This window comes from Xyrauchen texanus, chromosome 13 (genome assembly GCF_025860055.1).
Source record: "Xyrauchen texanus isolate HMW12.3.18 chromosome 13, RBS_HiC_50CHRs, whole genome shotgun sequence".
Classification (NCBI taxonomy): Eukaryota; Metazoa; Chordata; class Actinopteri; order Cypriniformes; family Catostomidae; genus Xyrauchen; species Xyrauchen texanus.
This window is the reverse complement of record NC_068288.1, coordinates 18,437,690-18,450,469: the sequence shown is the minus strand read 5'-3', so window position 1 is coordinate 18,450,469 and position 12,780 is coordinate 18,437,690. Positions and strand designations below refer to the sequence as shown.

Sequence of the window (12,780 nt, the reverse complement as noted above, 5' to 3'; positions counted from 1 at the left end):
TTGGCCCCCATGAGGTGACCCTGCTCCATGTAAAATATCTCATGTATTTCATCTCATCTGAGTGTGCATAATTTTACATGTATTCTTTCAAAACTATCTTTTATAATTGTTTTATATGTAAAACTTTCTTACCAAGATACAAGTTAAGTGCACCTTTAAGGAAGAAGTAAACGTAACCTAAGTGATTAGGTAGGCTGTTTTCTACACAAAGAACCCATTTCATATTTAGTCTGTTTTTCAATAAGGAACCAATTAAATGAACTGGTGACTTTTCTTAATACGTTACCCCTCAAATGAGGGAGTCAGCAGGTCCAAAGGAAGAATCCTCACATTCCTGTACTTCTCCACCCCCATGCCGCTGTCAGCATGCAGCCCAAGGACAGGGATGTGGGTGGGGGTGGGGTGGAGGATGAAGGTTACATCTTTTTGACATAGAGTTATTGGGGTTCATTTGGGGGATGGTTTGACAGAACAAGCCAAACAAACAGAGCAGAGGTGTGAACTGATTCTTGTTACAGGTCAGATGAGTGAGAGGAATTGAGGTTAGGGGGAGGACGGTAAGGAAGTGAGGGAGAGGAAGCTAGCAAATTTCCACAGGTGTGCAATTGGCTGGGACAGCACACTTGCCTGGGAGCTGTGCAGACTGTTGATATGAGAAAAATAAAGAAAAATAAAAGAATAGGGTATTCTCACTTAATGTAACTGTGGGGCAAAATGACAGGAACAAAAGCTTTGTGCAAACAAGCCCCCGTCACACCTTAGCTTTCTCTACAAAACAAGGTCCATTCAGCTGCCATCCACGAGAGATTAGGATCATTTTACTATAGCTTTTGCTCTGGGTAAAATATTAGGTCTGTGTTGAAAGCTAAAGACTCTGTTTTCCCAAACAGATAAATAGGTAAATAAAAAAAATCATCCATCAATATGACAATATAGACAGTGGAGAATATTTTTTACATCATGTGAGAATGTTATACTTAAGAAGGTGTTTGTTTTCCCACAATACTGTCAGCATGCATCAATCCTATTTTACATATACCACACAACAAAGCTTTTATTTTTATCCCTGCTGTCATATTGAGGCAGTTGAGGTGGTAAAGAAGTTTACTTTATATTTAGCTCTAAACTGATTTAGGCACACCCTTTTCAAGTAAAAACACCCATATTTCATTAGTGTTAAATCTGCATTGTTTTTTGATTTCTTGGACAGAGGATTACTTGCACAACATTTTTAACAAATAAATATAAACAATATTAATGAGTATACATACATATTCTCTGCATCGAAAGGCATCACAAAAATGCATAAGCTAACCAACATATTCATTCTACCATACTCCAGTCTTACATTTACCCCTCTCTGGGCTCTCGTTTGATTCTCCTGTCGACTTGGAATGCAAACAGACATTCATCATCCAACTGTGTGTTCCACTAACCCTCATGCTATGTGTCTCATTGAGGGAAGAGAACTTCTTTTTGTTTTCACTTCCTTTCTCCTGTGTACAAGACTTGATTCTTTCAGCATCCCATTACTCTCATTGGTGGGGTTTATCCTGTTGGGATATGTCAGCTGGTCAAATGATGCATTTAATTGTAGAATTTTGTACACACTCTTTTAATGCATTGTGCAGATTGAACAGAAGAATTTACAAAAGTTCAAAAGTTGGTCATAGGTTTTCTTGACAAGCTTGAATATTCTGTGCAGTTCTCAGTATTGTTATTTATATTTGATGTTTTAAAGTTAAAAACCATCACAGCTTTAGTAGATGCGATTCACTCAAGTGGTGGTAACTCACGTTTATATATTTAACTTCTACTTTTGCAAGGCTGCCATAATTAAAATCAATGGTGAAAAATCATTCAAGTCTCTGATGACCCTTAGCCCTTTTCTAAAGTTTTATTTCAATGATTTGCTTTCCTTGGAAAGTTTATGAACTCTTCTGCTTCCTTGAGATTTGAGACCAAGGCCATGGAGGATTTCCCAAGCATTTGGAATTAGGGTCAACAAACCAATGGAATTTACTAATGGATTCAATCAAAATTTTAGTAGCCTGCTATAGTAAAGAAAAAGTTAAAACACTAATAATTAGCTTCAATGTTCTTTAGATTGTTACTGGGTTATAAAAAAAATGGCCACAAAACATGAATCTACTACTATGAATGGAGTTTTATTGGATTAAACATGTAAATTAGACCTAAATTAAAAATTCATCATTGTGACACAGCCAATGGGAACTTTTCCTAATGCAGTTAATTAAAGGAATATTTGCTGAAGACAGCAACTTTTCCAATCTTTGTGAGTGGAAAGAGGGAATTCCCTGTGATTTGTTCACCTACATGTTTGCTGTCTGTTAGCATGCTTTTGTCATTCTCATTTCTGCCTATTCTCCTTGCTTTCCTTGCTTTCGCAACAGTCATCCATGTTTGGCTCTTGTGAAATAATTTATCTTCTGCTTGTCTCATGACGTTTGTAGTATTTTGTGCAAGGCAACATTTTTCAGCGCAGCCACTGTCATCATAATAGGTATAATCTATATCATTACTTTTTTGCCTGTAACGTTTCTTTTCTTTCATTTAATTTCATTACCATGTATTAGTACAGTGCTCTCAGACTGTCATTGTTTATTCTACAGTATTATTTTACTTACTAGCTTGGATTGTTATGTCAGTTTCTTTTGGATCTACTTCATTACACAAGCTCTTGAGGTTTAAATACAGGAAACCACTGGCACATATCAAGTGAGAGGGAGAACTCCTGTTAGTTCAGGTTGACTCCCTCAAATCAAATGTCGCTTCACTTTAAATAGTACTTAAAACACATTTCATCATGAGTTACCCAATCTATAGCTTAAACATGAAGCTGTGTTCGATTTAATCCTGCCAGAGTTAGAACCACTAATATAATTACAATCAAACACTGTACAAGTTTTAAGGTTGTATTAAGTTACATAAAAACAGATGTCGAAAAAAATGTATGGTAATTACCAAAAGTGACAAATGATATGAAGCATGATATTTCATTCCGGCCAAAAAAAACATTTTCAAAAACTAAATTTGGGGATGCTTTGCAAGTTAACGAATGTGCCAGTAGGCCATGTTGTATTATAAAGCACCTCACTCCCCTCACACTCATTGATTTAATATGTTTGCCACATATTTTCTATTTTCACAAGTCATCACAGACATGATCAGAGCTGTGATATTTTATATGAGCATGTGATGTGGGCTTATCACAGATATAGTTTAGAAACACAGCTAAATAATTTGTCATGAAGATTAACATGTATTTTTAATTAAAAAAATACGGTTTACCTACCAGTGTATGACGCATTGCCGATTGCGTCTTTCAGACTGAATATAAGGCTATTGATCATCATTGGTAAATGGCTACAATGCCTGAAACGTAATACATTTTTATTAAATAACATTACAGGACAGTACCTGATAAAAAATTAAAATAAAGTCTTTCGCACACTGTTAGACTAAAATCCCCTCCGTGTGTTAAAGGTTAAAGCTTCTGATGTTTCTTCAGGCCTCTGATTTGTGGAGTCACCCTTCATAAAACACACTGTAAACATGGAAAGTGAAGGCAGCTTTGCTTTGCAAGGTGCATCTCATTGCTCAATAAGTTTCCTTTACATTGCTTTGGAAATATTTGGCCCGACATCTCTCCTGGCCACTGGAGAGCATGACTTCTTTAAAATTGATTTGATTTGGTAAATGAGCCATTTTGTTTGAATACAGTAAGCTATGCTTAAATCATAAGTGTGTGGTGCTCTGCAAATTGTCAGCCATCCCAGACCTTCATCACCCCATTGGGTGGGCTGTTAATAGCTCGTAAATTTGTGGTTAGATAGTCAGCTTGGAATCTTAATTCAGTATTATATGACTGGGTTGAGTTTGTATGTATTTGTAGCTCTTAGAACTAGCAAGCAATAGAGAATGACATCACTCTCAGATCCCAAGTATGGAGACGTTAGCCAGTCAAGCTAATTGTGCCTTTAGTTAAGCAGTGTGTGGTTGCCATGGGTTTATATACAAATAGACAAAATAGAAGGCTCATTTACTCCCCACCTCATTAGGGTTCTGGTAAAAACATAGCTTCGAAGGTCAGTACTAAGACTACTGAAAGTAGGGATTATGTTTGCACCGAGAATTGTCCTCCTTGCATTTATGTGTCTTGCAATGTCACAAAACAGTGCTATTTTTGACCACAAATAACCTCTTATTTTATTATATTACCTCACTTTTACCATTTGATAAAAAAAAGACTAGCTCTTTTGTGTCTGGTTTCAATAAGATGAGAATGTAGAGCATAAAAACACACATTTGTTGACAATGAACCAGTTGTGGTACTTGGACGCTTCATTTCATCACATGATTATGCTAAGGCTAACGCTGTTTTTTCAGTTTGTCTTAAAAAATTTTTTTTTTAAATAAATACACCAAAAACAGACACTCAAGATATCAGAAAAACACTCAATAGTGCCTAGAGAGAAGCTGCACTCATCTCTTCCCTTTATTAGCTTTAGATATTTTGAGGGCCAGCACAAAAACTAATCACTCCAATACTGAGCCTGGACTGAGCTGGCCCACCTCCAACAAGAAACAAATTACCCCACTGACTCTCAACATGCTGTTTTAATGGAGGCACGCAGCTCAGACTTCAAACAACAGCTTTATCATAAGCAATGGCAGGGATCAAAATTTCTCACACTGTGAAAACTGCTGTAGTGAAGCCTCCGCAAACAAATTTCTTTGAAATGGATGACATGCTCTTATCAAGCACTCAGTTTTTGACCTTAATGTATGTCCTCTTTTTGTTTGTGAGAAACCTTTCTCTGTGTATAAGCTGACCTTGGCTTCTTATGGGAGGAGAGAAACTTTTACATAGGGTCAAAGCCTCACCGATTAAGCAGGACCTTCAGGTTTGTATATTACCAAACTCAAAACTCTCAGCCTGATTCTTGAGGGCCAGAGACATAGGAGTAGTTTTCTATTATCAGTAGTAAGAGACAAGAGAAGAGAAAAATGTAGATCCATATCTACTCGAGGCATCTGGTGTAGTACCACCACTTCATTTATAAGTGGACAACAACTTAAACACTCTCCAGTCAGGTTGTTTCTAGGCAGCAGAAGCTGAAATGTCTAAGAGACATACACCTGCAGCCCATGTGTGGCACATCCTGATTTACTGGTTGCCTCAGTCGTTTTGATTTGGACAGTCATTGGGCTGATGGCATTTTCTCCAACAGAATTCTTCTCTCTGATGTTTGCCACTCTCACTTTGGTCAAAACCCTCCAAAAAGCAGTACGTTCAGAAATTTGGAAATGTAACAGTCTGTACAATGGCCTACCAAAAATATTTGGATATTTACATCACACTTAAGAATGTCTTTAAAATGAATGTCTTTGCTTTATATAAGAAAGTATCACAGCAAGTGATGATGATCTTAAAGAAAGACAGCACAAACACACCTTTCAAGCCAACATTTTTACATTAATTATTTGAAAATAGATATATTGTTTAAAAAGTATTTGGACATATTCTGGTTGTTCAATTTTGTAAAACATGTCTATAGTTAATGTGATCTACACATTTGGTTACTCTGCGAGGACACATGTGTTATCTAAAGTGGAACTGGATTCATACATCCATTAAAAATCATCTGTAGACCAGTTGTTTAAAAGTAATTGAGAACAATGGCTAAGATAAGTGAAGTTAGTTCTAAGAAAAGGTCTAGAATAATTTGTTTGCAGATGCATGGTATTTTGTTATTTATGCAATGAAATTCAGACTGTTTTGTGCCATGTGTGGCATGACTTTGTCCAAAATGCTGTCTCTTGATATGATTAATGCACGCTTTTGCCTTAATCACTGAACCATTCACTGAAAGATAGTTAAAGATTGAATATATTTAATGTTAAATGCCAAGTTATGGTTTAGCACATTGGTCATTCTGTGTAATGAAGGGGAGTTGTTACTAGATTGTGAATCCATGTGCAATGGTTTATTAGAAGATGAAGTCCAACAAATAAATCCAATTGTAGTCCTTAAATTGTAGTCAAAGTCCAGGCAAGGACTATATAATCCGTGAAGGCAACGGACCAAGCAGATAAATCCAAAAACTATTTAAAAAATATAAGAACAGGCAAACAGGTTGAAAACCAAGGAATCAAACCATAACAAAAATGCTCAGTAAGGCAGTAGATAAAGACTGGCAATACTTTTCAACGAATGAACAAGCAAACACACGTTATACACATGGTACAGGAAGTGGGCACAGCTCAATATTCGGGAGACGGTACCCTCAGGCATTTGGAAGTGGGTTCAATAGACAGAGATGTGACAGAATCCCCCCTTCTCCTTCGTGGTCGTCCCCATGGTCGAGGTACCAGACAATCAGGATGATCGCGATGGAAGTCCATAATGAGCGAGGGGTCAAGAATAGCACTAGCTGAAACCTACAATCTCTCCTCAGGTCCGTATCCTTCCCAGTCCATGAGTTATAAACATTCGATTACCTCAACAACTGGAATCTAGGCTCTCTTTAACTAGGTAAGCAGGTGATCAGTCAATCTCCAGGGGAGGTGGAAGAGTAGACTCTACCGCCTCCATGATGGATGTCTCTCAGGCCCGTTTCAGAAGAGATGGAATGATGGAGACATTTTTTAGTTATCGAGAAGTTCAAGTCTAGAGATAACTAGGTTAATTTGTCCAATTATTTTGAAAGGACCCACATACCTTGGACTTCCTGCTGGATAGCCTTAGGCATAGGTCTCTTAAAGATAGCCACACCATCTGGCCAGGTCGATAGTCAGGTTGGGGGCATCTCTTTCGATTGGCTTGTATCCTTTGTCTTCGAATGGCATGTTGCAGCCTAACGCGAGCATTGTTCCACACTCTCTCACTCCTCCTAACCCAATTGTCCACAGCAGGAACCTCAGAGTGTTCTCCAGACCACGGGATCAGGGTGACTGATAGCCTTGGACACACTTAAATGGCATTAATCCTGTAAAAGGGTGTATGAGGGAATTCTGTGCATGCTCAGCCATGGGAAAAACATTTACATTTACATTTATGCATTTGGCAGATGCTTTTATCCAAAGCGACTTCAAGTGCACTTATTACAGGGACAATCCCCCTGGAGCAACCTGGAGTTGAGTGCCTTGCTCAAGGACACAATGGTGGTGGCTGTGGGGATCGAACCAGCGACCTTCTGATTAACAGTTATGTGCTTTGCGAAGCCAAGGAAGCATTGAAGTTCCTTAAAAGTGATAGGGGTGGGCCAACCCTGAACAGCCTGAACCTCACCTCAGCTGACTCATCCATTTCAACACCCTCTTTACTGATTATATAACCCAGGAATTAAGTGGTCTTTGCATGAAACGCACATTTTCGGCTTTGAAATATAGCTATTAAACGTTGAAGTACATTTCTTACATGTTGGACATATTCTTCCTTAGAATAAGAGTAAATTAAAATGTGATCAATGTAAACATTTACATAATGGTTAATAATGTAATTAAGCACCTCATTGATGAGTGGCTGAAATACAGACGGTGCATTAGCTAGGCCAAGTATTTATAGTGCCCCTTAGTCATAAGGTGGGCTGTTTTCCATTTGTAACCCTCTCTTATTCATATTAAGTTGTAAGCACTGCACAAGTCTAATTTGGTATGTATCTTGGCTTCATGTACATGTTCAAGGGAAGATAGGACCAATGGTAGGGGATAGCAATACTTTACCCTAACTGTATTTAGGCCTTGATAGTCAATGCAGGGTCTCAAACCTCCATCAATCTTCTCTACAAAGAATAGACCTGCTGCAGCTGGGGAAGTAGACTGTCTGATGAATACTAAAAACAGTGCTTCTTCAGTGTACTCCTCCATGGCCTGTGTTTCAGGAATTGAATGTGGGTAGACTTTACTCTTGGGAGGAGAAGTGTTCGAAAGAAAGTCAATGGAACAGTCCCAAGGTCTATGAGGGGGTAGCTGTATGGCTTTTACCTCACTAAATGCATCAGAAAGATCAACATAGGCATCTGGTATTGTTGTCATGGACTGGAGCTCTGGACTTTAAATTCTGGTTGATCTACATGGGAGCTTAGTTGTAGGTAAGTGACAGTTAACATAACAGTGGTGTGACCAATGAATTAGCTCACCTTCCTTCCAAGAGATGTGGGGGTCGTGTTGAGCTGTTTAGATATGAGAGGACATACATTTATAACAATAATTCCTCAGTGTGGAAGAGACCAACTTGAATGATCATGGGTATGGTTTGCTCAGTAATATTTCCATCATCAATGGGTTTTTTGTCCACAGCCATAATTTGTAAAGGTGGTGTACAGGGAACAGTGGGTAGTTGTAGGTTTTTCACAAGTTCATAGTCAATAAAATTAGCATCCACTCTAGAATCCAGTAATGCTGTAGCAGAATTTTTTTTACAGTGATAAAACAGGGTTACAGGTACAGTCAGACTCCTATTGATAATAGAACAAGATACTTTTCAGATTTCGTAGTTCCAGTGGAGTTGGGTTTCTGAGGGCATGCAAGGCAGCAATGGCCAACCTGACCACAGTAAAAGTATAGACCCTTTGGCAGTCATCTATATCTCACCTCACTGGTCAATTTGGTACAGCTAATTTGCATAAGCTCATCCTGAATGCCGACTGCAGTAGCGTGTGCATCCACCACTTTGCAACTAGTGGTTGGTGTTTATAATGAGGTTTATAATGTTATGAAGCAGATTATTTATCCGAATGGCCAGAGAGATGTATTTAGACAATATATTCATTCTTAAGTATTTCATTCTGGTGAGCAATAGTGGACCGTAATCTTGATACCTCCTCTGAATCCAGGTGCAGGGAAGAATTTTGTAATGAAGCAAAGTCATCACTAGATTTTGAATCCATGTGCAGAGGTTTATTCGAAAATGAAGTCCAACAAACAAATCCAATTGTAGTCCTTAAATCATAGTCAAATCCCAGGCAAGGTCTACATAATCCGTGAAGGCAATGGAACAAGTAGATCAATTCAAACCACTTAAACCAAAAACATAAGAACAGGCAAACAGGTCGAAAACCAAGGAATCAAACCATAACAAAACTGCTCAGAAAGGAATACTTTGCAATTAATGAACAATCAAACACACTCTTATACACCAGGCACAGGAAGTGGGCACAGTTCAATATTCAGGAGACGACGCCCTCTTGCATTTGGGAGTGGGGTCAATAGACAGAGATGTTTCAGAATCCCCCACATCTAGAAATGCCTCCAGGCATCTTCTCCTTCGTGGTCGTCCTCGTGGTCGAGGTGCCGGACAATAATGATGATCACGGTGGAAATCCATAATGAGAAAGTGGTCAAGAATATCACTGGCTGGTACAATCTCTCCTCAAGTCCCTTTCCTTCCCAGTCCACGTAGAAATGGAGTGGGTTCAAAAGACAGAGATGTGACAGTCTCTAACTGATAAGAATCAAAGAACAGCGTAATTTTACTTTGTTAACAAGATAGAGGAAGCCACCTCAAGCCACTGTCATTACCTTAAATTAAATCTTTAAAAGTAGTAGTAAAAGATATCTATATTATGCAATATATAGTTTATTGCAATATACACTGTAGTTTAAATGTTTAATTAATTTGCTTATGTTTGTGAAATAAAATTATCACTTTATTCACCCATGATGCTTGACCAAGAATAACAGAAAAGACATTTATCATTTAAATTAATGCAGGATTCTTCAAGATTTCAGTTCATCCAAGAATCTTTCACCTGCAGCAGTCAGAGCTTATGCATTTTAGCAGTCAGTTTATTCTTGATTGTCAATTTAAAGTTATCCCATGATTCTTTTGGCAGCACTTCCCAAATATGTAATTGGCTTGTAGAGTACTTCTCACAGATTTGCCAACTAAGCTTTTCAAACAACAGCTCAACACTCTCACTTTGATTTATTCATCCAAAATACTCATTTTAAATCAGGTACCGCTGTATCTTTAAGTTTTTTTCACATTTTACCGTTTCTTCTTATTTGCCTGTTTCAGATGTGGCTTTTTCTTTGAAAGTCTATACCTAAAATGGCAACATACATTTTCCTCTTCACTGTTTCAGAAAGACATTGAAGCTGCAAGCTTAGGACCTGTAAAGGGTCTGTTTCTAAAACTAGAGACTCAAATGTACAGTACTTGTCTTTTTGCTGTTGTGCATCTGGGCCATCCACTTCAATCTCTGTCCTGGTTACTTCCAGTTTTATTTTTCTAGTGCATGGAATAGCCTTCATCTCTCAATAGAACAATGGACTGAAGACTTTCTAGAGATTTGTTTATTTTTGGCCATTCTTAAAACCAAAAATTGACTTGCCAGGATAACAGTGACTTCGATAAGTGTATTCGATACTTTAGTAATGGAAAAAAGAAAAGAAAAAAGTCTGTATTGCAATGCACAACTAGCACAACTGTTCTAACAAATTTAAATGTTTCTGAAGTACCAAATTAGAACATTAGAATACAAATATATATATATATATATATATATATATATATATATATATATATATATATATATATATATACACTCACCTAAAGGATTATTAGGAACACCATAATAATACTGTGTTTGACCCCTTTCACCTTCAGAACTGCCTTAATTCTACGTGGCATTGATTCAACAAGGTGCTGAAAGCATTCTTTAGAAATGTTGGCCCATATTGATAGGATAGCATCTTGCAGTTGATGGAGATTTGTGGGATGCACATCCAGGGCACGAAGCTCCCGTTCCACCACATCCCAAAGATGCTCTATTGGGTTGAGATCTGGTGACTGTGGGGGCCATTTTAGTACAGTGAACTCATTGTCATGTTCAAGAAACCAATTTGAAATGATTTGAGCTTTGTGACATGGTGCATTATCCTGCTGGAAGTAGCCATCAGAGGATGGGTACATGGTGGCCATAAAGGGATAGACATGGTCAGAAACAATGCTCAGGTAGGCCGTGGCATTTAAACGATGCCCAGGGGCCTAAAGTGTGCCAAGAAAACATCCCCCACACCATTACACCACCACCACCAGCCTGCACAGTGGTAACAAGGCATGATGGATCCATGTTCTCATTCTGTTTATGCCAAATTCTGACTCTACCATCTGAATGTCTCAACAGAAATCGAGACTCATCAGACCAGGCAACATTTTTCCAGTCTTCAACTGTCCAATTTTGTGAGCTCTTGCAAATTGTAGCCTCTTTTTCCTATTTGTAGTGGAGATGAGTGGTACCCGGTGGGGTCTTCTGCTGTTGTAGCTCATCCGCCTCAAGGTTGTGCGTGTTGTGGCTTCACAAATGCTTTGCTGCATACCTCGGTTGTAACGAGTGGTTATTTCAGGCAAAGTTGCTCTTCTATCAGCTTGAATCAGTCGGCCCATTCTCCTCTGACCTCTAGCATCAACAAGGCATTTTTGCCCACAGGACTGCCGCATACTGGATGTTTTTCCCTTTTCACACCATTCTTTGTAAACCATAGAAATGGTTGTGCGTGAAAATCGCCAGTAACTGAGCAGATTGTGAAATACTCAGACCGGCCCGTCTGGCACCAACAACCATGCCACGCTCAAAATTGCTTAAATCACCTTTCTTTCCCATTCTGACATTCAGTTTGGAGTTCAGGAGATTGTCTTGACCAGGACCACACCCCTAAATGCATTGAAGCAACTGCCATGTGATTGGTTGATTAGATAATTGCATTAATGAGAAATTGAACAGGTGTTCCTAATAATCCTTTAGGTGAGTGTATATATATATATATATATATATTATATCTTTCAAAAACAAAAATGTCTTAGTGTTTCAAAACTTTTGATAGGTAGTGTATTCCAGATGTTTTCATTTTAAGACTTTACGTTTGAATTGGGAATAATGAGTATTCCAATTTAAGATCATCTATGTCAGACAAACAATTCTATTTTATTTGCTAAGAGACAGTCAGTTGTGTTAGCTATTTTGATTTGCTGAGCATTTTGGGAGACAGGCAAAGTGTGGCCACTTTCTGAGTAATCAAAAGACAAAACAAGATTGTAAGACGTTACTGTATTGAAAATAGAGTGACAAGCGACAAGAGACAGACATGCAGGGAGTGGCTGTCTCTCTGCCCAGTTCTGACCTTGGGCTGTAACTTGACTTTACTGGTGCTAAGCACAGGCTTAAAAGAAATTAAGTTTAAGCAAACTTAATTTAATATGTAAAACAATTGACAAAGTGTCAATTCAAATGTTGGTGAGGAAAATATTTAGTAAATGGGGTTGGACTCTTTGTGTAATAACTTTAATGTAACCACCCACGGTGGGAAATTAAGAGACAAAAATTGACTTGAAAGGATTTTTGACACAAATGCAATACAATCTGTTCACATGGTTTAAGAAATAGAGAGAGCCACTGAGCCATATGTTAGAGAGAGACCTCCCAGGAGGAAGGAAATGTGACAGACATTATTGGCATAAGCGCTATATGCTGATAAAAAGAAAGTATGCGTTAAAGGAAACTTATTTGAAGGAAATGTTTTTATTGTAATATTTAGACAAATTTAGATAAAATAATATACCTAAGGGAAAAATATATGAAAATATACAATATTTTTTATTTTTGAATCAATATGAATATTTAATGTTATACTTAGGTGTTCATAGTCTTTCCCTAGTGAGGTGTAATATGTTCATGGTTTGTGTTCACTGCCTCTTGAGGTAAAGTTATTCACCATCATACTCAGACTTTATGTTTGAATTTGTGTGTGTTT

At 37.9% G+C, this 12,780-nt stretch overlaps 1 protein-coding gene across 3 annotated transcripts in view; it reads left to right on the top strand.

Annotated features, from left to right (window-relative positions):
• The window catches only part of LOC127654460 (netrin-1), an 83,893-nt gene that overhangs the window by 48,874 nt on the left and 22,239 nt on the right, over positions 1–12,780 (top strand). The gene's annotated exons all lie outside the window — the stretch shown is intronic.